The sequence below is a fragment of the Papio anubis genome, unplaced genomic scaffold (assembly GCF_008728515.1).
Source record: "Papio anubis isolate 15944 unplaced genomic scaffold, Panubis1.0 scaffold318, whole genome shotgun sequence".
In the NCBI taxonomy this organism is placed as follows: Eukaryota; Metazoa; Chordata; class Mammalia; order Primates; family Cercopithecidae; genus Papio; species Papio anubis.
In genome coordinates, this window is record NW_022163303.1 from 78643 (window position 1) to 106299 (window position 27657).

Sequence of the window (27657 nt, forward strand, 5' to 3'; positions counted from 1 at the left end):
TTTTTAGTGGGGGATTTTAATCAATTTGATATAATTTTTGATGTGCTTGGATTTAGGTCTATTGTTATTTTTCCCATTTTTTTTTCTATTTATTTTTTATTTCTGTTTTTCCTTTACTGCCTTTTTTTTAAGGGTTAATCAAATACTTTTTAGGATTCCATATTAATCCTATCATTGGCTTTTTTTGGTGATATCTCTTAATTTTTAAAGGAGAGTTACAACATACATCTTTCATTTAGTCTCCATGAGTCAGTATCATAATCATTTTATATTAAAGACTTGCACCACAAAATTCTATTTATTCTCTCATCTTTTATGCTATTACTCTAATTTATTTTGCATTTATATATGCTGTAAATCTTACACTACAATGCTGTATTTTTTGTATTGAAATTCAATTGTCTTTTTAATAAATGAAGGCAATAAATGGAGTCTTTCACATTTGTCAGTATGTTTACCATATCTGTTCTTCTTCCTTCCTTTCTGTAGATACAGGTTTTTTCTGGTCATTTCCTTGAAGCTGAAATACTTCTCTTAGCATTTACTATAATTCAGGTCGACTGGTGAACAATTCTGTCCACTTTCATGTATCTAACATATCTTTGTTTTGCCTTTAATTTTGAAAGATATTTTTGCTGGGTAGAGAATTCTGGGCTGATTGTTTTTGTATTTGTTTTATTCTTTCAGCAGTTTGAGATATTATTTTATGTCTTCTATTCTCCATTGTTTCTGATAAGATGTTAGAGGTAATTTTTTATTTCTTTTCCTCTGGCTGTTTTTAAGATTATCTCTTTATCTTTGATTTTCAGGAGTTTACTATGATTTACCTTGGTATGTTTTTTTAGTGTATCTCTTTTGGAGGGGGTTCTTTGAGTTAATTGGATCTATAATTCATGTTTTTCACCAAAATGGCCATATTATTTCTATACTTTTTATGGTTTCAGTGCACTCACCATTGGCAGATAATAAATCCAGTTACATTAATACTATACAAAAAAATGCCTAAAAAGTGCATGCTGATATTTTAGCACTTGGTTTGGTAACTGAGTGGTCAAGTATGATTTACTAAATATTTAGTACATTTCTGAAATATTAACCCTAAATTAGCCTGATATTTTTGTACTTGTTAAAGACCTTACTCTATCTCTTGTTTCACACTGTCTTCCTCCAACATAATCTAAACTCAGTTAACAAACACACAGGGAATTGCCATGGTCTAGTGGTTAAGAGCAGGTACCTCACAGCCAAATTGCCTAGGTTTGTATCCTGAGAACGAGCATGGAGGACGAGGTTTGACACATAGTAATGGCTAGATAAATGCTGCACTAGATAAAAAGAAACAAAACAAGAATGTCTATTCCATATCCCAGGAATCTGTTTCCTAAGTCCCTCATACTTCTCTGCTTTAAGCTGCTTCCCTTTTCCCACCTCAGAATGTTTCCATTCTTCCCTTTATATTCAGTTGCTCATTCCTGTTTTAAGCCCCACTCTTACAAAGGTATTTCCCTGAATTCAGACTTAAGTAATTCTTCCCACTTCCTGGCCAATTATAATGTTCACTGTCTGTACCTGGTAATATTTAGTCATGTCATTATTATTCCTTAATAGTTTTATATCTCCCTCTTCATTTCATCTCTGATGCTCCCTGTGTTGCATTTTTATGCTCTACTTATATAAAATTGTTAGTCATTTCTCCTGTACACAATACTGTTTTTGTTCTCATATATCTTTGCTCTCTGTTAATATAAATCCCTGACTACCTTTTGTTGATGTACCCTCACCTTGCAAGATACAGTTTATGAGTTCTCTCCTTCAGAGAACTGGCCTTCCTTTCTCAGGGTGAGCTAAGTGCTCTTCTTACTGCCTCATTTGTACTTACACAATATATTGTGTCTACCTCCTCTACAAGATTCAAGTTCTTGAAAGGCAGAGAGTATGTCTCCTACCTTTGAACCGCAAGTGTCCAGCAAAATGCCTTTCATATAGTGGGAATCCCTAAAATATGCCTTGAAATTCATTGATATTTTTCAACTTAGCAGCAAACTGCTTAAAGGTGCAAAACATGATGTGTACTGTATACATTATACTGGTAATCAATAAGTACAGAATAAATTCAGTGTTTCAGAACATTATAGTAATTTACGTTTTACCCATATCAATCAAAGAGGCATTTGACCATAGGAGAATCATAAGATAATCACTCCTAAAGGTAGGTGTGTAGAACAAATTAGCTTATAAACTCAGCTTATAATTTTCTGACTCTAACTTTTGGCAAAAGGCACTTATTTATTAGCTATAGTCAGCTTTAGATGAGGGTGGAATGCTGATTTACATCTAAAGGAAGATATTTGATTAAATGTGGCTCATTAATTTGGATGTTTTAAGTATTTGTTTTCTTTTTTGTTTATGTGTTTATGCATACGTTAAAGGCTGAGGCAGGAATCATTAAAGAATTGAAGTCAACCAAGCATTTACTTTATTACATTATATGACTAGAGGTGTTGTGTGCCTATATGTGGTTTCTTGAATTCTCAAGTTTGAAATGATGTCAGACATCCATGGAGTCACCAGTTCCTGAAGGGAAAATGATTGGGAAGTATGAATGTTTCCATGATTAATTAATTTTGGCAAAATGTTGAATTTTCAGAATTGTCTTAACACAGTACCAGGAGAAAAAAGAGAAGAAAGTGAGCTAAGATAGTTGGTTCTTTACTGTGTACAGGGCACATTGTATATACATCATCTCATCTGATTCTCACAATGACCCTTAGATAGGTGCTGTTTATACCTGCTTCACATCCCAGATGATACAAACCAAGTCAGCAACCAACTTGTCAACTCATCTACTCCAAAACTCAGACTCTAGCATTCAGAGCGGGTATGTGTATATTTTCAGTTCAGAAAATATCCCACAGAAAGAGAAATTTTTTAAAAAAAGTTTACCCTTTGAACTGTTTATTTACACAAGCATTAATGCAAAACATATTGCTAGAATATACTTCAGCATCTTTCCTGTCCTTTCCATATGCCACCTCTCTATTTTGTTTTTCTCATTAGAATAGAGCGGGACTAGACCTTTAACTTGTTTGTTCACTGTCTTTTTTCCACAACTGGAAGTAAGTTCCATGAGGTTAAGGATTTTTATCTGTTTTGCTTGCTACTGTGTACCCAGCACCTCAGACAGTGACTGGCACACAGGTTTACAGTAATTATTTACCTAACAAATGAATTGTAAAACAAAATAAAAATATATCAATACATGAGCAAAAATGAGCAAAATTTCTCTCTCACCAACCTGCTCAGCCACACAGATCACAAATCCTACTCCATTTCCAAAAATCCTGTGCCACTGAGTGTGCATCCTTCTAGACTTATTTCCTCAGATTTAAATATGGATAGTTATAGCTAATATATAAATACACAACTGAAATATAGACTACTGAAATATAGAATGCTATGCATTTATTTTTACCTAATTAAGATCATTTGCTTAAGATGTTATTCTGTATGTTTTTCTTCTTTTTACTATTTCTTTTACATAATTTCTTGGCTTCCCAAAGTTCCTCCTGATTCTTTTAAAGTCCTGTTTAGCCTGACATATTTTAGATATATGTGTGTTTATTTATGTCTTCTTATATTGATGGATATTTACATTGTCTTCAATAGATATTTACATTGCCTTCGATTTTTCACTATCACTAGTGCTATATTACTAATAACCTTAGAACATGCTTCTTGGTACACAAGCGGGAGTGTATCTCTAGTGTAAAATGTGACATTGTTCTATTAAGGAATATATGATTTTAAATTTTGAGGACAACATAGTCCTCAACAGAATATGAAAGTTTACTTTTCTTTACACTTTTATCACCACTAATATCTTTAAAAAATGTGCCAGCATGATGGCTGAAAGCAAATTTTTTACACTGTAATGTAAATAATTTTTACATCGTTAATTTTTTTGTGTACTTCTGATATTGAGCATTTTTTTCATATATCATGTGACAGTGCTGTCTGAAACTTGAAATATTTTCCTATTGGGTTATATTGTTTCTTATTGATTTAAATAAATGCTTATTTTATATATAAAAATATATACGATATATAATAAAATAGATTTTTAATTATATCTTTTTCCAGGAAAAAGTATTTATTTTTACGTAGTCAAGTTTATTCCCCTCAGTGTACCTTAACACTATACAACATTTTATATTTTAAAAAGTAGATTTTTAAAATGTTTATAATGTATACACATATACAAAGTAGATATCCAAAATAATCTATTCTGTATATTTTGGATATTTACTTTTATCTCAGATAGCTGGCAAGTGAATAGTCCACTCTCATCGTATACAATTTGAAATCCTGCTTTCACCATATTCTAAAGTCTAAGTATTTGTGGGGCTTTTCCTGGATTCTTTGTTCCAGCCTCATGCCTGCTGTTTTTTAAAAGAATTTTTATTGGAACACAGCTGCATGCATTTATATACTACTGTCTATGGCTGCTCTCCTGTTACAAGGCAGAGTTGAGTGGTTGCAACAGAGACTGTATGGCCTGGAAAACTAAAAATATTTATTATATGACCCTTTAAAAAATGTTTATCAACTATTCTGTTTTCCAGATCTTTCTATCCATTCTTGCGTTAATGCTGTGCTATATTAATTTAATTAATGTAACTTTTTGATATATTTTGCCACTCAGTGGCATAAGTTCCCTCACTCCAATCCAACAACAATTTTTCCTTTTAAAAAATGTTAGAGCTATCCTAGTGGATTTTAATCTTCCAAATACATTTAGAATCACCTTCTTGAGCTTCATACACAAATTTTGTTTGGATTGTGAGTATGATTGTATTGAATGGATTTTTATTTATGGATTTTTAAAAATGTTGGATTTAAAATTTGATATCTAAAAATATATATATGTAATCTTCTCATCCATAAAAATGTGATATGTTTACTTTTATTTGGGTTATGTCTTTCTGGCATTGTTTAGTACCTTTCTCTATAAAGATTGAGCTAATTTTTGTTCATTATGGTTAGAAACTATAGTTTAGGTTGTCATTTTAAATAACTGTCTTATTAATTCTAAAGGTTTTTTTTGCTGATTCTCAGTTTTGTCCATTTTCTGAGTAGTATCTCTACCTTCTTTATCAAATTACCAAGTACATTTTATGAAGTTAAATTTGTAAACTATTTTGTAACTTTTATTAGAATAAGTATGTTGTTATTGTTAGTAAATGCCTCTCAGGATTGATTAAAACTATGCTTTCTCCCTTAATCTGTGTTTATATTACATTACATTAACATATTTTCTAAAGTTGAATCTCTTTGCAATTGAATCACAACTCACAGGTTTTGACATGTGATGCTCTTTTTTTCTTTTATTTCTAAAAAGTTCAAGATGTGCTAATATTTCCTATCGTGATTGTGGATTTGCCTAGTTTTCTTTGAATTTTAACCAGATCTTACTTTATAAAGTTATGTTGTCATGTGCATTACATTCATGATTGATATTCTTAGACTATATCTTTTATTAATACAAAACATCCAAATTCTAGTTTTCTAATTCTTTTTTCTTGAATTTTCTCTCTTTTTAAAATTAGAATTCTTTATTCTTTTTTTTCCAGGATCTTCATTCAGTTTCTATCTGCTTGAAGTGCATTTCTTCTAAATAACATGAATTTTGCTTTTATGACCAATCTACAAATCTGTAACTTTAAACTGTGCAATAAAACTATTTACAGTTATTAGGATCACTAATGCATTTGGCCTTACTTTGTACATTTTTTTGCTCTTCCTGTACTCCTCGCATTTTGAATTATCTAATTTTTTATGGTACTTTTTTTACTCTAGTATTTTGAAAGTGACAAATTCCTTTTTTGTTTTGTTTTTACATTTTATTTGAATGGAATCATATAGAATGTTCTTTTTATATTGGGTTAATTTAATTGTGTTTGTAATTTTCATACATACTTAAAAAAATTTTTTTTGATTGATTCATTATAATGGTACCTATTTATGGGGTACAATTTGACATTTCAATATATGTATACACTGTATAATCAGGATAGATAGCATATTCATCTCCTCATGCATTTATCATTTCTTTGTGACAACACTCAAAAACCCCTATTTTAGCTATTTTGAAATGTACATTATTGTTAACTATAATTACCCTATTGTGCAATAGTTCAGAACTTATTTCTCCTATCTAATTGTAACGTTGTACCTGTTGACCAATCTCTCCCCATCCTCCTCTCCTCTAGCCTCTCCCCACTCTCTGATAATCACTGTTCTACTCTCTACTTCCATAAGACAAATATTTAAGATTCTGCATGTGAATGAGATTATGTTGTTATTTCACTTTCTGTGTCTGACTTATTTTACTTAACATGATATCCTCCAGGTTCACTTATGTTGTCTCAAATGACATGATTTCATTCCTTTTTTATGGCTGAATGGTATTCTACTGTGTAGATATACTATATTCTCTTTATTCATTCACTTGTTGAAGGGCATTTGGGTTGATTTCAAGTGTTGGCTATTGTGAATAGTGCTACAGTGAACACGGGAATGGGAATGCAGGTATCTCTTTGACATACTGGTTTCATTTCCATTGGATATATACCCAGTAGTGGGATTGCTAGATCATGTGGTAGTTACAGTTTTATTTTTTGAGGAACTTTCATACTGTTTCCCATAATGGTTGTACTAATTTACATTGGAAAAATCCAGTTTTAGATTTATGGTACATATTCTTAAATTATTGGCAGGTATAATTAAATACTTTTTCTATTACTATATAGAGTTAACCAGTAATATTTAGCAGTTTAATGTTATTCCTCGAGCATAATATCTCTAAATGTTTATATATTAAAAGTCCAAAATGCATGTTTTCTATAAATTCTTTTGTGTTTCAAAAGATAACACGTAATCAGATTTCCTTTCACATCACACCGCTAAGTGATTTTAAATTTCTGTTGTGGTTTTTTTTCTTTCTTTCATTTGCACAATTCTTTTCCAGAAATAGGAAACTATCGCTATATCTAGTTGTTTGTGTCTGTGTGTGTGTTAAATGATTAAATTGATGCTATGAGAATTCCCGGCAAAGCACCCACTGAATGCTTTTGTTTATTAACTTACAGAACTGTAGGCACCTAGAGGTAGAAAGAACCTTTGGAGTGATCACATCTAATCTTACTAAACCAGTTCACGAACTCAACAAAATTTTTATACTTATGTTCCAAGAACTGCAGTTGGTGCCAGGGAGATGAAGATGAAGAAATAAGACATGCTTTCTGAGTTGAGAAGACTAACATACTAGTGGGTGAGAAGGCACAGACACAAACACAGATATTTGCACAAAGAGGTCATGGGAACCTACTAGGGGGAGCACATCCCTGAGGAGGTGCCCTCTGGACTGACCCTCAGTCCATTTGCTTCTTCTCAATCACCGCAGTAACATCTTCCCTAATGCACCTGGCCTGTTTTTCTAACCTCTGAACACCAGAAGTGCACACTTGGACAGAAATACTTGTTATAAAATTTATTCCTCTTGACCCGAAACCCACTTTCCAACCTCTCCCATGATTTGTTCCCAGTGTGGGCTTCTAGAGCTCAACAAACTATATATACTGACCCTCACTTGCAGTCCTTTCGATGTTTGTCCTTCCAAAGCCTTTGTCTTTTATGTTTAAACATCCCAAATTTTTTATATTTCTCCCACTCTTTAATCTTTCTTATATTGCTGTTCTTTAGTGTGTCAATATGACCCTTAAATTATGCTTCCCAAACTTGTATAAATTACCACAGATATACTCAATGAAAGAAAAAGTGCAATTTATCTTACGGGACTTACCTCCTTCCAGACAAAAATGCCTCTGCTTCCTCAGTCTAAGACCACTTTATATGCTGTAGCTTCGGCACTCTCTCATTTAAATGATTTGCTAATGCTCAATCTTTTTTCCAAATAACATGCCAAAAAGGTAATAAATATCACGGGATTAAGTAAAAATAAAAAATAATGGGAGGACAAAGGAAATGATAATAGTACTTCATAAGAGCTCTGACATGAAGTTAGGACCTCATATAAAATATGCCATACACTGTCAGAGTCAAGAAGAAGTTGTCTCTGATTACTAGGGCTGGGACAGGTCTTTGGTTCCCAGTTTATAGTAGCTCACTTTGACTCATATCAGAACTGTGCTCAACTGAAATCCCTAAATCTTTTTCATATAAAGGGCTTCAAAGTCAAATACACCAATTCTTTGCTCCAGTTATAGCTCATCTTACTGGTTTCTGCTTGATCACGTAATTCAAAAGCTTATCTGGCCCACCTGGTTTTCTGCCAACTGTAGATCTGCCAATCACGCCTTTGTGTGGCCCTGTAAGGAATTGTTCCAAGGCCAAGGATAAAACAAAATTTCTTTTTTTCTGTTTAACTGATTTTTTAATTGCTTTTCCTCAATATTGGTTATGTACAATTTACTTTTCAAAACCTTCATCAAATGATTTTCGCATCGAATTGTTCACTAAAATCTTATGGCATCATTTTAATACTACCTTCAGAATATTAAACATTATTTAGACCCCCCTGACATTGGCACTTAAAGGAATGGAGATACTAAGCCACAGGAAAATGAAAACCAGTAGCATCTGGTCTGTTATGCAATTTTTAGTCATGTTGGATCACGTTGTATACATTGACACCTGCAGACTCACTCCACAAATATATTAAGTCACTGTAGCATGTTTTCCTTTAAAAAAATTGGATATAAGTGAAAACAAGACAGACATAGGGTATTATCAAGCCCCCTAGTGGCCTTGCTACGATACACCTTAAAATACAACCCAGGGAGAGTTGAAAGAATTTCTTTCACTGATGGTATAAAGGCCTGAAGGAACTTAGAATCTTCCAGGAAGGAGGACGAGCAACATGTAGGAGGGGTTAGCTGCTGAAAATATAATTGTGGTTTGTGTGTATGTACAGGGTACAGCAGGAACTCAAGTAAGGTTGAATTTAATTCATCTTGCACAGAAAGGTGGGGGAAGGACTCAGAATCATTTTGTAGAGGAAGTTATTGAATTGGATCAGGTGTTTCTGTTTATTCATTTATATTTTATTTATTTATATTTATTTTACTTTAAGTTCTGGGATACATGTGCAAAATGTTCAGGTTTGTTACATAACTATACATGTGCCATGGTGGTTTGCTGCACCTGTCAACCCATCATCTAGATTTTAAGCCCTGCGTGCAATAGGTATTTGTCCTAATGCTCTCCATCAAGGGGAGAGCACCCACCCCACCACAGGCCCTGGTTTGTGTTGTTCCCCTCTTTGTGTCCAGGTGTTCTCATTGTTCAACTCCCACTAACAAGTGAGAACACACGTGTTTGGTTTTCTGTTCTGATGTTAGTTTGCTGAGAATGATGGTTTCCAGCTTCATCCACGTCCCTGCAAAGGACATGATCTCATTCTATTTTATGGCTGCATAGTATTCCATGGTGTATATGTGCCACATTTTCTTTATCCAGTCTGTCACTGATGGGCATTTGGGCTGGTTCCAAGTCTTTGCTATTGTAAACAGTGCTGCAAGAAACATACGTGTGCATGTGTCTTTACAGTAGAATGATTTATAATCCTTTGGGTATATACCCAATATTGGGATTGCTGGGTTAAATGGTATTTCCAGTTCCAGATCCTTGAGGAATTGCCACACTGTCATCCACAATGGCTGAACTAATTTATACTCCCATCAAAAATGTAAAAGCATTCCTATTTCTTCACAGCCTCACCAGCATCTATTGTTTTCTGACTTTTTAATAATCATCATTCTGACTGGCTTGAGATGGTATCTCATTGTGGTTTGGATTTGCATTTTTCTAACGATCAGTGATGATGAGCTTTTTTTATATGTTTGTTGGCCACATAAATGTCATCTTTTGAGAAGTGTCTGTTCATATCCTTTTCCCACATTTTCATCAGGTTGTTTTTTTCTTGTTAATTTGTTTAAACTCCTTGTGGATTCTGGATATTAGACCTTTGTCTGATGGGTAGATCCCAAACATTTTTTCCATTGTGTAGGTTGCCTCTTCACTCCAATGTCAGTTTCTTTTGCTGTGCAGAAGCTCTTTAGTTTAATTAGATCCCATTTGCCAATTTTGGCTTTTTTTGCAATTGCTTTTGGTGTTTTAGTCACGAAGTCTTTGCCCATGCCTATGTCATGGATGGTATTGCCTAGGTTTTCACTAAGAGGTTTTATGGCTTTGGGTTTTACATTTAAGTCTTCAATTCATCTTGAGCTAATTTTTGTATAAGGTGTAAGGAAGGGGTCCAGTTTCAGTTTTCTGTATATGGTTAGCCAGTTTTCCCAGCACCATTTATTAAATAGGGAATCATTTCCCCATTGCTTGTTTTTCTGAGGTTTGTCAAAGATCAGATGGTTGTAGATGTGTGGTGTTATTTCTGAGGTCTCTGCTCTGTTCCACTGGTTTATATATCTGTTTTGGTACCAGTACCATGCTGTTTTGGTTATTGTAGCCTTGTAGTATAGTTTGAAGTCAGGTAGCGTAATGCCTCCAGTTTTGTTCTTTTTGGTTAGGGTTGTCTTGGCTCTACGGGCTATTCTTTGGTGCCATATGAAATTTAAAGAAGTTTTTTTTTCTAATTCTGTGAAGAAAGTCAATGGTAGCTTGATGGTCAGTTGTTTTGAAAGCTAAACAGGCAAGATAAAAATGAGTATTGCAGAAACAGGGAAGAGCATAAGCATAAAAAAGGAAGAATGAGTTTCACAGCAAGTTTCTTAATTAGTAAGAATTTTGGAGTGGCTGAAACATACTAAAGAACTGAAGCAGAGAGAAGATGAAGCTAGGAAGATTAGCATGAGCTGGTCAGGAAGGTTGTTGTGTACCATGCTGAAGGTTGTAGCCTTGATTTTTCTTTCCCCAGAGGATTGCATATTTCTACTGTTTTGTGGCAAGATTTTGAAAATTGTATTCTCACATTTTTATTAAAAGCCAAAATTGAAATATTCTAAATGGAAGCTATCTCCAATAGATAAGAAAATAAGGTACTAATTTATGCTGCTGCTGTGTCTCTGGATGCTGAGTAGTTGAGTTTCCTTACCTATCCTATCCCATCCCTTCATTCCCACTGTTATGTAACAGCCATACAAAGAAGTAATTTAGAATCAAGTTTGATAAACTGTATGTTGGTGAAATTCTCATAAAAATTAAAACAAGGATTATTGAAGGGTATGAATTAGAGAATCACTTTACTGATATTCAAATAATTTCTAATGACATTTTAAATATTTGAAAATACATAATAATTCACAGTGAGAATTTATCATTTGTAGATTTTTAAGACCATTTGGACAAAAATATAGATTTTTCTAAGATACTAATTAGAACATGCAGATTACCTTTAAATATTTAAAAGAGATTCACAGGTTCTAGCCACCGTATAATGTGTTACATTTTAACAGACTTAAGGAAAACAAGACACTCCTGACTTCTAAAATAATGCAATTGTAGTTTGTACTCAGGCTTGTACATAAATTTTGATTAAATCTACATGTGGTAAGCACTGCCTTTCAAAATCTTCCTTTTTCTTCAATTATTTTAAATTTTTTGTTATAACCCATTATCAATACATCCCATATATAAAGTGCACACACACACAATCCTCAGAAGAAAATACCAAAAAAAAGGACAACAGCAGAAATGAAATTTGAAATAGCTTCATAGCTTTTCAAGTGCTTTGCAAAATCTTCTTTACTCGAGTTAAAAGCAATATGAAGTGCATGTATAATAAAATGTTTAGAAAAAGATTTGGTTTAGGGTTCAGCATTCATTTCATATTACTGAAAAGTGTGATTTTATGTTTTTGTTTTTCATAGAACAGGCATTCTAGTTTTTGTTACTTAATAGAATAAGGTAGTATGTGTTTTTCTTTGGGAGGTCATGTTTTATACATGTAGTAACATTTAATATGGTAAAACATTAATTTTTTAAAAGTTTGACTAATATTTAAGAATTGTCTTCACATAGTTAATGTGGGTTTCTAAAATATATCATTCTTAAAATGAAACAATGTATCTGCTAAATATTTTTATTGAAACAAGGAGTAAAATCTCACATGCATCTAGAACCACAGCTACTTTCTAGTCTCAAGTTACTTATCTTTCAAATAAAGTCATCTCCAAATCTGCTTAGGATGAAACTCTTGCAAAATAGAAAAGAAAAGACAACAGTTAAACTAAGTAAACATAAGAGGGTTATTTCCACTGAAGTGGATTTTGCACAAAAGCAGCACACAGTATCTTGTGTCAACATCTTTTAAACAGCTGGATGACATCTGCAAAGCCTGAAGATTTGAAAAAAAAATACTATTTATACTAAATGTATTAATAAAAATCTGTTCCGAGGTTTGCGAGAAATAAGTCCAATCTCCCTTTCCCCCCAAAGTATGCATGGTATATGTGCTAACTTACTGAATTCATCCTTCATGCAATTCCAGTTTATTAAAGAGGTTAAAAATTTATAAAACTCTGATGGGATATGGTTTTAATGCTTCATCACACTACCCATCATTTGCTTTTCAATCTAGATCAGAATGATCTTTCCTACTTCCCTGCAATCACCTACCTGCACAGCTAATATTTTCTGAATACTCTCCTGAGAGTCTGTCTGGAAGTTGGCCAGCCTCATCTGGCTGAAGAGGACCACCAGTTTGAAGTGCTCCTGCCACAGCCTGTGCATCCTTCTCTGCAGCTGACAGAGCTAAAGGCAAGAGGGAGGGGAGAAAACACAAGTTAGAGGAGGAGAGGAAATTAATGGCAGTGTTCAAGAAGAATGATGGAGAGAAATATAGAAAGCAGTCAATAGCCCATTCTGCACTGTACGGACCTGACAGGAATTTCACAGTCTTTTGATTTTTCAGCCCACTCATGTGCATTCATCAGAAACCAGTCACATCTGGCCGCCAGGATGGGGGGTTAATTTTCTCTAAATGCCTCAGCAGTTTTGTTCTAGCTGAGGCAAACTCTGTGACTGCAAAGCTGATGAGTAAAATATTTCTACTTCACCCAGTTTAACTCAAAACCGATAGCCTCGGGACATATTGAACCTTTCTTGAAAAAAATCATCTTTTGAAGCCGTTTTGAATGGCACATCAGGTCAAGCCAAAGTTTAAAAATGCAACTTTAAGACTTTGATGGACACCATCACTGCTTTTTTTCTCATAAAGCTTACCATTGCTTGGCAATGTGTGCTTTAGAGCATGACAAAACTAAAGAGAATTAACTTAGCCATCAACTGCTGAGGGAGAACAATAACAAGGAAGAAATTTCCAGCTAGAACTCCCTATTAATCTACCTCCCTCTGACCATGTGACATGGAAACATCTCACTGCACTAAAGCATAGAGGACGCGGTGTTAAGAAGTGACATGTTTAATACAGGATCTGTACAGAAAAAGAAAGAATTCGCCTATGACATATGATAGATCATTTGGAAATTTAATATAAAAACCAACAGAAAACAGTGGATGTTTTATCAAAACAATGTACATTTGCTCTTCAACAGTTACTGTAGGCACGCCATACAGAATTATTATAAGGCATTTTCAAAGGGATAAACATAAAATTAACAGTAAAAACAATTTTTTAAAAATCCCAAACATTTATAATGAGTGCTTATGTTATATATTTATAATGAATGCATATATCATATGTTTATACAATATAATATATTCTGTCACTGAAAACTCTTGGTTTTGGGAATGTGGATGATTGCTGATATCAGTTCCTTTTTAGCATATTTTGCAGAATGAAAAAACAAAATTTACATCCAAACATGTAATATCAAACACAATTTTTAAATTAAATACTTCCTCATACCAGAATAAAAACATGTTAAAAATGTGGCTATTTGGTGGGTTACATATACAGGATCCTCTGTAAAACATCAATAAGGAGTTTGTAAAATTTGGGAACTCTTTTGTATATATATTTCAATAAAAGAATTCACTTAACTAAATACTTGGTGTTGCATGTAAATTGTTTAACATCATTATCCTCGTTATGCATTGTTATAAACAACACATACGCATTTATGTTTGGTTCCCAGGAAAATAAAGCCTCTATTTTTGGTTAGTTGATTAGGAAGAAGAAAAGACTTTGAAAACTATAGATATTTCAGCTTACTAAATGCTGAATTACATTGTCCAGAACCAGTTTATGCACATTTCAGATAATTTGGGCTATTAAATTAAAACTTAGCATTATTATTTGAAGAGAAGTTTTGTCAAACTTAAAAAAAAATGGTGTTTTCTTTAGCACAAGCCAAGCCAGACAGTCAACGGGGGGAGGTATGCTGTATCTTGATATACTCATTAAGGCATTTGAAAAGTTTAGTTCATTGTGTATGTTCACAACTACATAAAGAGTCATATTAAGACTTTAATTATTGTTCAGGGACAGGGGAAGGGTCTGGGTATTGAGGGTTCAGGAATGGTCCATAGGAGTTAGCACTGGCCATGTATTACCTAATGTATGCATCAATGATTTAAATAATATTAATTAAATTTGCTTTAACAATAAGATGCAGAGCACATGTATATTTAAATTAGAAATTACTTCAATTGCAAACAGTGGGCAAGGCTAGAGAAGCTGACATTTAGTGTCAAGTAAACATTAATAACAGAAGAAAAGAACCATGACAAATATTCCTGAAAATAATTTCATAGCATATATATGTTTGAAATTTGTGTGATTTTTATACTGGTCTTCATTATTAAAATATGACCTTGCAATTTACAGATTTTTTTAAAGGGCAAAAATGGAAATGAATGTAAAGGAAATTTTACCTGCTTAAAAACTAAAATTATCAATCATTTTTACTAACAGGCTAGCTCATTTCTGAAATTACATGTGGAAATATATTTTGAAACACATATTGCAGTATAGTTCTTTATATACTACCTAAATATATTGTTTGCTGAGGTAAACATCCTGAATGAAGGGGCCATAATCTAATAGATAAATGCAATTTGCTAAATGAAGCTTAACTATAAATTGTCTGTTGTGGGTGGAGGCTCTGAAGAGATTAGATTTTTGCTATTTTCTTAACAAAGACAAATAATCTGTCAACTTTCTCAATTCTTTTCAATGTGACTTATTTAAACAACACAGTTCATAGGTTGATTGTGGGCCTGCTGAGATAGCTTCTTTGATTAACCCCAGTGTACAGCTGAGAAATCTATATTTTAAAGAGGTTAACTTGCTTTAGGTTATTTACTTCTGTCTAACTTCAAGTTTAAGTTATTAACCATGATGCCATATCAGTTAAAGTTCAATGGTTTTTCTTTCTCTCTCTGATATTTTAGCAGTCACTTCCAGATTAAGGATAGTGATAAAGACTGCTAGAAACACCCAAGGGTTCCGTAAACCTTTGCCACAGAGATTCCTGGAAAATAGGCTGTGATGCAAAATGAACATTTCTGTATGCTCGTTAGATATTAGTAAGAAGTGCATGATTAAACCTTATCACATAGAGTAGGTTTTCAAATTATTGTCTACCTCAGACCTTACCTTACTAGTTCGTTGTAATTTGGAATTTTTAAGACAACAACAAATGGAAGCCTACCTTGTACAAAAATTGGACAATAGACTATCAAGACAAGAAAAGTTCACAGCAATAAGCCAGAAATAAACGATTTTGAAAGAATGGCTGTAGGATGAACTCTTAGCTTTACTGAGTGGAATCAGATATCTCAGTGAAAAGTCACCTACAGCAAAATACCACTTTAATTTTCTCTAGTATTTTTCTTATTTCAAGGCTGTAGTTCTTTGGAGTCAGCTTAGCCCTCAGAATACCTTATTTCCCCCAAGAGATCATAGGATACTTGGAACTACACCTATGAACAAAGATTTGTTTGTCAAAGAAAATAATAAATTAATACTATTAGAGTAGCCACACATACGACAAAAAGCAAGTAAGGGAAAGATGAGCTGTAGAGGAATTCCTTAACAACAAGGTAAATTTTACAAGTGGGAGCTCTTCAGCATACGTAAACAAAGCAAACTGAATAGTAATGTTTTCTACAGCCACAAGTCAAATGAGGAGAAGCAGCTGTATGCAGTGTCTATTTTTATTCAGTTGTCTGTATTCTAGCTTGAGGTAGCCATAAAGGCCTTGAATTTATCCATATTCACATGTTAACTGAAGCTTCTTAAACAGAAAAGTTTTTTAAGGATCAAGTAAGAATGAGTAATATCTCAAAAAAGAGGCTTTTTTTTTTTTTTTTTTTGGGGGGGGGGGGGGGGGGGGTGGAAATCAATAGCTAAATAGGCCTATGGAAAAACAAGAACCAGGAAAAGGAAGAACTAAAGACAATCTTAAAGACAGGAGAACCAGCATTCAATAAAATAACATATGCACACAAACACATTTACACACGAAAGACAATAAGACTATTCAAAAGAATATTTAAGGAAAAAACAACTAAGATGCTGCCAAGAATGATTGATTATATCAAATAGCTATGACAACAATTATTTTAGGAAAGTGATTATGAAAAAACCCCATTTTAAGATGTCAGCAGACAGTGATCACTCAATAAATGTTTATTAAAATGGACTCAACATGAGCTGATAAAAGTTTACCTGATAAAGGGTATAAACCAAAAACTTCCATCAAACATTTTATTAAATAAACGTCAGAAATCTTCCTGTGGATGTCGGGCAAAATAAAATAAGGATAACAGAAATCAATACCTCTTTTTAAAACTTTATTGCTGATTCTTGTCAATACAATAAAAAAATAGAAGGACAAAAGATAGCTATAAGAGTTAGAAAAAATGCCGGGCACAGTGGCTCACGCCTGTAATCCCAGCACTTTGGGAGGCCGAGGTGGGTGGATCAACTGAGATTAGGAGTTCGAGATCAGCCTGACTAACATGGTGAAACCCTGTCTTTACTAAAAATACAAAAATTAGCCGAGCGCAGTGGCGGTCGTCTACAGGCCCAGCTACTCAGGAGGCTGAGGCAGGAGAATCGCTTGAACCAGGGAGGTGGAAGTTGCAGTGAGCCGAGATAGCACCATTGCACTCCAGCCTGGGAGACAGAGCGAGACTCCGTCTAAAAAAAAAAAAAAAAGGAGGTGACGAGGGTTTAGGAACTTTCTGCCTATAATATCTGCACCGAAAAATTAATAACTTTTTTTTTTTTTTTTTTTTTTTTTTAGACAGAGTCTTGCTCTGTCGCCCAGGCTGGAGTGCAATGGTGGGATCTCAGTTCACTGCAACATTGCCTCCTGGGTTCAAGAGATTCTGCTGTCTCAGCCTCCCAAGCAACTGGGATTACAGGCGACCTCCCACCACGCCGGGCTAATTTTTGTGTTTTTAGTAGAGCCAGGGTTTCGCCATGTTGGGCAGGCTGGCTTTGAGCTCCTAACCACAGGTATGACTCCCCGCACCCGACCCACTTTTATAAATCAGTATGACCAATTTAGAATTATAATAGAAAAATCGTATTTATTACCATAAAATAAAATGAAAGGTACTTAGGTTGGTATCTATTTAAAAATGGGCAAGATTTTATAGAGAAAGTTACAAAATATTTTGAAGAATAAGGACTGAATAAATCTAGAGGTACAGTGTGGTCATATATGAGAAAAGAGTGTCATGGACAAATCAGTTTTCCACAGGGTAGTCTATAATCTCATCAGGTTTTATGGAAGTTGATCTAAAATTCACATGGAAGAACAAAGGACTGAGAATATTTAATGAGACAACTGTGAAACAGGAGAACAAGCCTGAAAAATTTGACATGTGATATATACAATTTATCTTAAAGCTGTGGGAATTAAGAGTAATATTCGGATCATCCAAAGAGAGCATTTGATCAGCAAAGAGAGCTGAGTAACAGACACATGCATATAAAATGTAACACATGATAGAGATATCACTACAAATCAGTGCGGAAAGGATGGCTAATAATTGGCTATCTCCATGCAAAATAAAATAAAATGAGATCTTTAACTCACAACATACGGAAAATAAAAGCAAACTAGATTGAAATGAGGAAAGTTAACCTTTAACAATTTTTTAAAAAGCATGACACAACTTTATGCCTTTGAGGAAAGGAAGAATTTTTAAATAAAAATTAAAATGATAACTTCTAATGGAAAAAAATTGACAATCAAACCACATTTAATTTTTTTAAGTTAAATTTAAACAGAGTAACCATATAAGCTGCAGGTTTAGAGAAGATTTTAATAACACAGCAGACAAGGATTAATTTCTTTAACATATAAAAAACTCTTATAAGTCAATAATAAAAATAGAAACAGTATACCAGAAAAAAAATGGGCAAATTATACACATCTGCAATTAACATAAAAGGAAAGCCATTTGGCCTGAAAACATTTGAAAAGGTATTCAACTTTAATAGTAGCATATGAATAAATAAAATTCAAACTCATCCGATTGTCAAATACTAACACAATCTGTCAATATCAAATTTTGGTAAAGATGTGAAAAAAATTAAACTCATGTGCTGTTCAAATTTATGTATAATTTGATACAAAAACTTTGGAGAACAATTTATTATTTCGTATTGAAAATGAAGTTGTACTTTCCCTTTGATCCAGAAATCATACTTTAAGCTACATACTCTAGACCAGCAATTCTCAGCATATGGTTCCCAGACCATCAGGATTAGTATCACCTCAGAATGTTAGGAATACAGTCATTCAGACTCCCTGAATCAGAAACCTTGGGACCAGCAATCAGTGTTTTATCAAGATCTCTAGGTGATTCTAATGTATGCTAAAGTTTGAGATATATCTCTCTCAAAAAAAATGTCATATGTACTCAGGGAAAAACATGAAATACTTTCCATTTACAGCATTACTTGCTATAGTAAAAATCTGGAAACAATCTAATAGTCTTTGAAGTAATAAAAAATACATTATGGTATGTTTATACCCTAAACCACAGCATTTAAAATAAACTCACTGGCCATATATGGTGGCTCATGTCTGTAATCCCAGCACTTTGTGAGGCCAAGGCAAAGAGGATCACTTGAGCTCAAGAATTCGAAACCATCTTAAGCAACATAGTTAGACCCTGTCTCTAATAAAATAAAATAAAATAAAATAAAATAAAATAAAATAAAATAAAATAAACATGTTAACATTGCAGGTGGTTTGGATGTTAGAGAAACAAAAAAATCTTACAAATAATACTTTTTTAAAAATTTTATTACTATGTAAAAATGGCATTAAAAAATTGGAATGGTAAACACAAAAGGTTAATTAACCATGAGTAAGGAGGGGAATAATAATAGGAAGAGGCCGACTGAGGATTTTGAATGCATCTCTACTGGTTTAAACATGCAAAACAAAATGTCAGGATTTACAAATCTGGTAAAGTTACACAGAAATTTATTAGAAACTTCTTTACTTATTTATAGTTTATATATAACTCTGTAACTTACTGCATGCTTAGTTGTTTCATTAAAGAAAAAAACCTATGTTAATGTAACATCTCAAGAAAGGCATCCTCCATATTTTGTGGCTTAGAATGATTTACTTTCAGAGAATTTATTATAATTTGTTAAGAGTAGCCTATTATATTTGGCCATCTGCCAAAATACAAAAATAGCTTTTTGTACAATATTTGTGTTATATACCCACTAAATATGATCTTACCTATAATAAACAAAATATCCGAAATACTAAGTTTATATCATTAAGGAAAAAATTACTACTTTCAGCTGCCTCATAAAATTATTGGTATTTTCCTTCATCCCACTCATACAATTAACACAGTTGTTGGTTAGTGACTTCATAACTTATTTCATATGAAATTAAAGATGGCCATATGTAAAATATTTTCATGAGAATTTGAATTTGCTAGTTTCAAAAGGTAACCACAGAGCTCAGATGGTAAAAAAATATTAACCTTAATAAATAGATATTTTTGTCAGCTTATACACGTATCATGCTAATGTGTTGAAATAATGACTAGTATGTTTTTTCCTTAAAAAATTCTTTAAATTGTGCCTGTGTCTTACAGAACATAAATATAATTGAAAACACACTTTAGATAAAATTAAATCATTTTTAGAGACATATGGTACCAAAAATTAACTCCCCAAAGCACATCATTTAACTGGCTTTTGCAATTTAAGAACCCTGGAAAAAAAGAAAGGGAACGTTTCAAGGAAATGAGAAGTGTCCTTATAATGAATTTCTCCTTATAAGAATCAGACATAACAACAGTCTTTTTAATTAAAATACAAATACCATATGTATAGTTATCTGAAAATGAACTATAAATTGTTTTGCCAGGAAACAAAGACCAGTCAATACCAAAAACAAAAAGTCCTTTAGAATACAAAGATGATAGTAACTGGCAGGGTAGACAGTGCATGAACAGCACTCAAAGTTCTTTATCTATGAATGATGATTTGTTCATTCTGGATTTGTGAAAACAAACAACTGCTGGATTCAAATCTGTGAAAGAGATTTTCAAAAATACCTCATTTATACTTTTTTGGATGAAAAATATCTTTATAAAAACTGGAATTTCTAAAGATCCAGTTTCAACTAGTAGTTGAAAAGAACATAGAATTTTCCCACATGCAACATGAAAACCCATTAGATACAGAATCCAAACAGAAAATTAACAGAATCACTGCAATAAACAACCTTTATCAATACAACGTGTAGGACAAATATGAAAAGTGTGGAACAATTCCAAATTTTTGAAGTAAAAATTACCTCCCTGGATAAATTAGCAGGGCACACAGAATTTTTAGGGCAGTGAAAATATTTTGTATGATACCACAATGGCAGATACATGCCATTACACATTTGTCCAAACCTGTAGAATATACAACACCAACAGTGAACCCTAAAGTATGACCTTGGAGTGATGATGATGTGTCAATATAGGTTCACCAGTTGTAAGAAATGTCCCTCCTGGAGTGGGTTGTTGATCATGGAGGAGGCTATGCATGTGTGTGGAAAGGGGGTATACAGAAACTCTCTGTACCTTCCACTCCAGTTTGCTGCAAAGCCCAAAACTCATCTAAAAAATAAGATCTAAAAAAAAAAAAAAAAATCACTTCTCAGTACACTGGAGTGGGAATTGGGAGTGGTTACCTGGTGGTGACAATATGTGACAATTGTTAGAGGTTACAGTATTTCTGAAAGATGCACGTGTATGCATGGATTAACTCATCAGAGGTACCTGAACATTTGAGAGTTCATCTGATATGATTGGCAGAGAGTTTGGAAGTTTCTTGGGTAAGAAGCCTGCAACCTAAGAATAGAAATATTGTGAATAATACCTTGGGAGAAGATGAAGGCATTTCAGAAGTCCGTATTTCCTATCTACAAACACAGTCAAACAAATAGGCCAACTGTAGAAGCAGCTCTAAGATTTATTCACATTTGACAAAGAGGAGAAAAAAATGCTGTATCCTGTAGATTTGCATTTGCACCTTAGGTAATCTAATTAAAATCATATTTAAAGCTTTGACAAAATATGATAAAGGCCATCTGGAAAAAAATAATGAGCTTTTCCTATAGGAATTTATTTTAGATAGAAAGAAGGTAGATAGATAATAGCACAAATACATTCATTCATTTGCACTAGAATATTCAAATAATGATTACAATTTCAAGCTGCTTGTTATAAGTTTTCACATACTGAAAGCATACTGTGTTTCTCAGTTTCTGACAGATAAAACTGATAAGTGAAGGTATGTGCATGCAATTTTAATTCAACAGTGATGTGAAGTACAGCTCACAAGGCAAACAGTGTAAGCCTTATCGGTTCTGTTTATTGTAATAACCCAAACAATAGCAATTATAAACTACTCCACAGATTTTTGGCAAGGCAGGAATGACAGACATAAAAAATCCAGTTAATACTGAGCTATTTATAGTACTCAGTTACCAAGCTATACATGTACATACAATATACAAATATCAAAAGTAATGAGATATTTATTACCAAATCCATTCCATAGACTAGTGTTAAAGATCACATAGCTCATTTCTAGAAATATCTTTTATCAACTGCTTAGATGTACTTAAGAAAAATAAGACCCACGTGCACTCCCAATTTTGGAGCTGGCATTTAAGAAATTTAAAGAATAATTTTTAATTACTCTAATTATATAAAAATAATATATTTCTTAATTCTGCATTTGGATCTCTGCTAATACATAAAACCTTGGTATGACAGAGAAAGCTGGTCCATACAGACACTACTACTTTTTGTATTGAATAGTTAAAAATCAAGTCTATCCTTTTATATGAATATGCAAATACATTTCTTTGTATACTTTATAATTATAATACACACTATTACATATAACAGATAATAATTCATCTTTTTTCATATTTAATAGTAACAATCTGCAAAACGTAAAACCTTCTTAGTTTGATAATTTGGTTCTGAAATAAAATTACTACATTCTGATAGATATTTGATAAAAATGTGTAAAGACAGTAGTTTATATATTTTGCTTAAGTTGCTAAAATTCACACTCAAATCCCATGAAAAATTCAATAAGAAATAAATGAATGAAAGTATATGCTTAATTCTAAAATTATTGTTCCCTGTGATTGAAAAAACTGTTAAACCAAGAATAAAACAAAATTATTTAATAAAATTACCCTCACAATAAAAATTTAACTATTCTCAAATGAATAATTGTTTAAAAATGGTTTAAAATAGAATTACATGACAGCTAAATATGAAATATACTGTCAAACATAGAGATGAACATATTTTTGAAGCATACACTTCCTTGCCTGCTTGTCAGTCTTTTGCCCAAAAGTAATTAAGTCCCTTGATTTTAAAATGTGGCCAAATAAATGGTCTAAGCTGGCTCTTTTGGTTTTCATTTATGAGCTGTGGTTGAGCAATTTTCTCTGATGATTATCCACAGTATATCTTTATATCTTCTGAGAACCACTTACTTTAATGCAAAAAATCAAGAAAATGTTTTAAAAATTACATTTACCTAAAATTAATTCACAATAAAAACATTATTCAAAAAAGATCAATGATAGAGCTCATTGGTTTATTTCAAAATTTCAAGAAGAAATATAGTATATCTCTATTTTTAAAACATCAAATTTCATTATAAATACCCCCAGCATTTTTATTTCTTTTACACACAAATAAACAAAAATGCTTATGAAATTATTTGTTTTAAACAATTATAAAAAATTCAACAGCAAATGTAAATGTAAATAAAATAAGCCACATAATCATGCAATGCAGGACAGTCTAACTGTAGAAACTAGTCTACAGCGATAAGAATCATGGGTCAGCACTATGGGAGGCCGAGGTGGGCGGATCACGAGGTCAGGAGATCGAGACCATCCTGGCTAACACGGTGAAACCCTGTCTCTACCAAAAATACAAAAAATTAGCCGGGCGTGGTGGCGGGCACCTGTAGTCCCAGCTACTGGGGAGGCTGAGGCAGGAGAATGGCGTGAACCCAGGAGGTGGAGGTTGCAGTGAGCCGAGATCTCGCCACTGCACTCCAGCCTGGGGGACAGAGTAAGACTGTCTCAAAAAAAAAAAAAAAAAAAAAATCATGGGTCAGAAAGTATAAGCTTCATTTAGAATGCAAAACTCTTATGATCCTATTATTGTCTTAGCTTCTTGTTAGTGATCTAGAATTGTTCTGGCACTAGAAGGATGGCAATAAGAAGAAGAAAATCTGAAAAGTAGTGCAAATTGTCACAGATGCCCAAAATTTATAAACTCATTTGCTGGCTTGCACTGGTATATATAATTAAATCCAGGTTATGACAAATATTATCAAATATATTCATAATAAAATAATGCTTTTCACATATTAGTAACTAATACCATTCTTTCAGAAAACATTGTGAACTAAATTCAAGATACTCAAAGAATCTAAAAAGAACAAAAGCAGCAATGATTAATATAAATGAAATAATATTGACTCATATTAAGGAAACTACAGATGTTCTACCACAGTCTGCAAATTTATGATGCTAGTAGTAGAAAGAAGGATCATTGGATATTTGAAAACCTGAGCAGGTCTAGGTACTACTGGGCTATGTGACTTAGTGTCATTTGAACCTTAGTTGTCTCATGTAAGGAACAAGTATAGTTCTACTAAACTAGATTCAATATAAAGTACTTATTCTTAATCTAGGAAGATATTTTTGCTTTTGCACTGTTTCTAACAACAGAAATATAACATTTTAGATAGGGTTTTGAGTTTTTTGGCCTAATTTAGTCCATGTATTTTGAGAATAGGCAAAATGTAATGAAAAATTATGAAAAAGACTAAGATTTCACTAGACACTCTGAAGAGTGCTTTAATTTTAAAACAAGATCAATTCTTTACACAAATATTTTTATTGCATTGATGGGGTTAGAACACATAAGAAATTCCCACAGGAGAATCTGCAGAACCATCAGTGAAACTTGAGTACTGAGTAGTCACCAATTCCAGGTAAGTGAATGATCTCTGCATTTATACTGTCTAAGCCTAGAGTAGAGCTGAGGACTTCTAAGTTTTTGTTTTCCCCTTGGCTTGAAGGAGAAGCTAGTGCAAATTCTCTCTGGAAGAAAGCAATCTTAAACTGGGACACCAGTTTCACAGAGATGAAGATCTATTAACTTCTAGTCAACTAAAATATTAATACATAGTAGAAACAATGAGATTTGCAGGAACAAACAAAAACTACCAGGAAGAGTGTTATTTCAGAACAAGGATAATAAAGAGACATTTTAGATAAACTGAAACAGAGTTCATTTCTATTGAACCTTCTAGAAAGGATGTAATTCAGAAAAAAGGAAAATGATTCCACGGAGAGGCTCTGAGTTGCAAGAAGGAATGGTGAATAAGAACAAAACAGGTAAATACGTAAAGTCAAATAAACATTCCCTGTATAAAATATTAACAGCAATGCTAATAAAATTATAATAACTAATTAAAGAGTATAAAAGAATCATGGAAACTAAAATGTTTTATAATAATATTGTGTATGTCTGAAGTTCAGAAGTCTGAATTAAAATTCTCTAACTCAGTATATTGCATGATAGTTAAAATATGTGCTGTAATAAATAAAATATCAAGTATATTTTAAATTAAATATGCATAGTCTATTTAAAGTACAATAAAAATAAAATTTCAAATAAAAGGTTAAATATAGTGTTTGACCTTCAAGAAAAGGAGCAGAAAAAGCAGAATAAGAAAAGATAAACAAGAGTCTTCAATCAACTAAAAAGGCAGGTAGAGAAAAAGGAAGTAGTAGAAAAAAAATATCAAAACACAAAAAGATACTAGAAAGAGGTAAAATGTATAATTGATTACAATAACCATAAATGGATTATACTTTTCAGTTAAGACAGACAGAAGATTAGATTTAGAAAACGATGCTTACATATATTTTACATGAAACACATTAAAAACTAAAAGATAGTCAAGATAGAAACTAAAAAATAAAAAAAAAATAACTGAATACAGGCATATACTAGCACAATGAAACCTTGAGTATATTAAGCAAAAGAGACCTTAAGACAAATAGTGTTCTTAGATAGAGATTATTCATATCCATATATATATATCTAGATCTATAGATATCAACACATCAATTTTGGCAAATCAAAAAATAATGGTGATGATTGACAGGCCTAATAAACTTGATCTAGCATATATGTATATATGCATAGATATGTATATATGCATAGATCTAGTATATATGCATATATATGTGTACATACAGATATACATGCACATGCTCCAAATTATAAATTACACCATCTTCTTAAGCATACGTAAACATTAAAACTTGTAACTTACATACATTAAAACATAAACTGTATAAAATCTTATGAGATCATAAAGCAAGTATTTTATTTATTTTATTTATTTTTGGTTTTTTTGTTTTGTTTTGTTTTATATCACTTTATTCTCACAACAGTGCTATAGTGTAAGTACTTTTCTTATTTTTTTCTGTTTTATTATACTTTAAGTTCTAGGGTACATGTGCACAACGTGCAAGTTTGTTACATCTCTATACATGTGCCATGTTGGTGTGCTGTACCCATTAACTCGTCATTTGCATTAGGTATATCTCCTAATGCTATCCCTCCCCTCTCCCCACACCCCACAATAGGCCCCGGTGTATGATGTTCCCCTTCCTGTGTCCAGATGTTCTCATTGTTCAATTTCCACCTATGAGTGAGAATATGCAGTGTTTGGTTTTCTGTTCTAAAGCAAATATTTCATTACAATGAACTGACATCATATAAACTATGTTCCTGACAACAAAGTAACTAAATTAGAAATCAGAAAGCAAAACAAACAAAACAAAAATATCTATATATCCTTAGACATTTATGAGAAAGGTTAAAAATAATACATTTGGCTGGACGCAGTGGCTCACGTCTGTAATCCCAGCACTTTGGGAGGCCGAGGCGGGTGGATCGCCTGAGGTCAGGAGTTTGAGACCAGCCTGGCCAACATAGTGAAACACCCTACTGCGTGGTGGCAGGTCCCCTGTAATCCTAGCTACTCGGGAAGCTAAGGCAGGAGAATCGCTTGAACCTGGGAGGCGGAGGTTGCAGTGAGCGGAGATTGCGCCATTGCACTCCAGCCTGGGAAACAAGAGTGAAACTCCGTCTCAAAATAATAACCATAATAATGATAATAATAATAATAATACATTTATCAAAGTAAATCATAAAAAGTTGTTGGCTGATGCGTTGGCTCACGCCTGTAATTCTAGCACTTTGGGAGACGGAGGCAGATGGATCATCTGAGGTCAGGGGTTCAAGACCAGCCTGGCCAACACGGCGAAACCCCGTCTCTACTATAAATACAAAAATCAGCCGGGTGTGGTCGCGCGTGTCTGTAATCCCAGCTACTCAGGAGGCTGAGGCAGGAGAATCACTTGAACCCAGGAGGCGGAGGTTGCAGTGTGTCTAGATCGTGCCACTGCACGCCAGCCTGGGTGACAGAGTAAGATTCCATCTCAACAATAAATAAATAAATAGTTAATTATTTAATACTGAGTGCTAAATAAATAAATTTCAAATATGTAGGATGCAACCAGATGATACTTAAGGGGGTTTATGGCCAGGTGATATTTATTCTAGGAATGCAAGACTTGAAAAAAAACTAAACATACAATTTACCCACCACATTAACCCCCAAAAAGGAGAGAAACTATATGATCATCCTATTGGATGGAGAAGATGCATTTGAAAAAATTTAAGACTCATTTGTGATAATAACAATCAGTATCTTGTTTCTGTGTACACAGGTTGGCAACATTTTTTTCTGGAAGGAGCTAGATACTAAATATTTAATCTTTGTGGGCCAAACTACCTGTGGCAGCTACTTAACTTTATTGATTTAGCTTGAAAGCAGCCACAGAAAAGATGTAAATAAATGACCGGGCTGTATTACAATAAAACTTTAATTACAGAATTTGCATGTCATATAATTTTCATGTGTCAAATATTTCCTTCCTTTGATATTTTCCAAACTATTTAATAATATAAAAACCATTTTTGGCTCATAAGCAGTAACAAAGCAAGCGGCAGTCCAGATTTAGCCAGCGAGCTGTAGTTATA

The 27657-nt window shown here is 33.1% G+C and overlaps 1 long non-coding RNA gene across 1 annotated transcript in view; it reads right to left on the reverse strand.

Annotated features, from left to right (window-relative positions):
- Positions 1-13660, reverse strand: part of LOC116273025 — a 48183-nt gene extending 34523 nt beyond the window's left edge. The window contains exon 1 of the long non-coding RNA XR_004181533.1: positions 12652-13660. This is a non-coding gene — a long non-coding RNA (uncharacterized LOC116273025). The remainder of the gene's footprint in view (positions 1-12651) is intronic.
- Positions 13661-27657: the final 13997 nt, after the last annotated feature.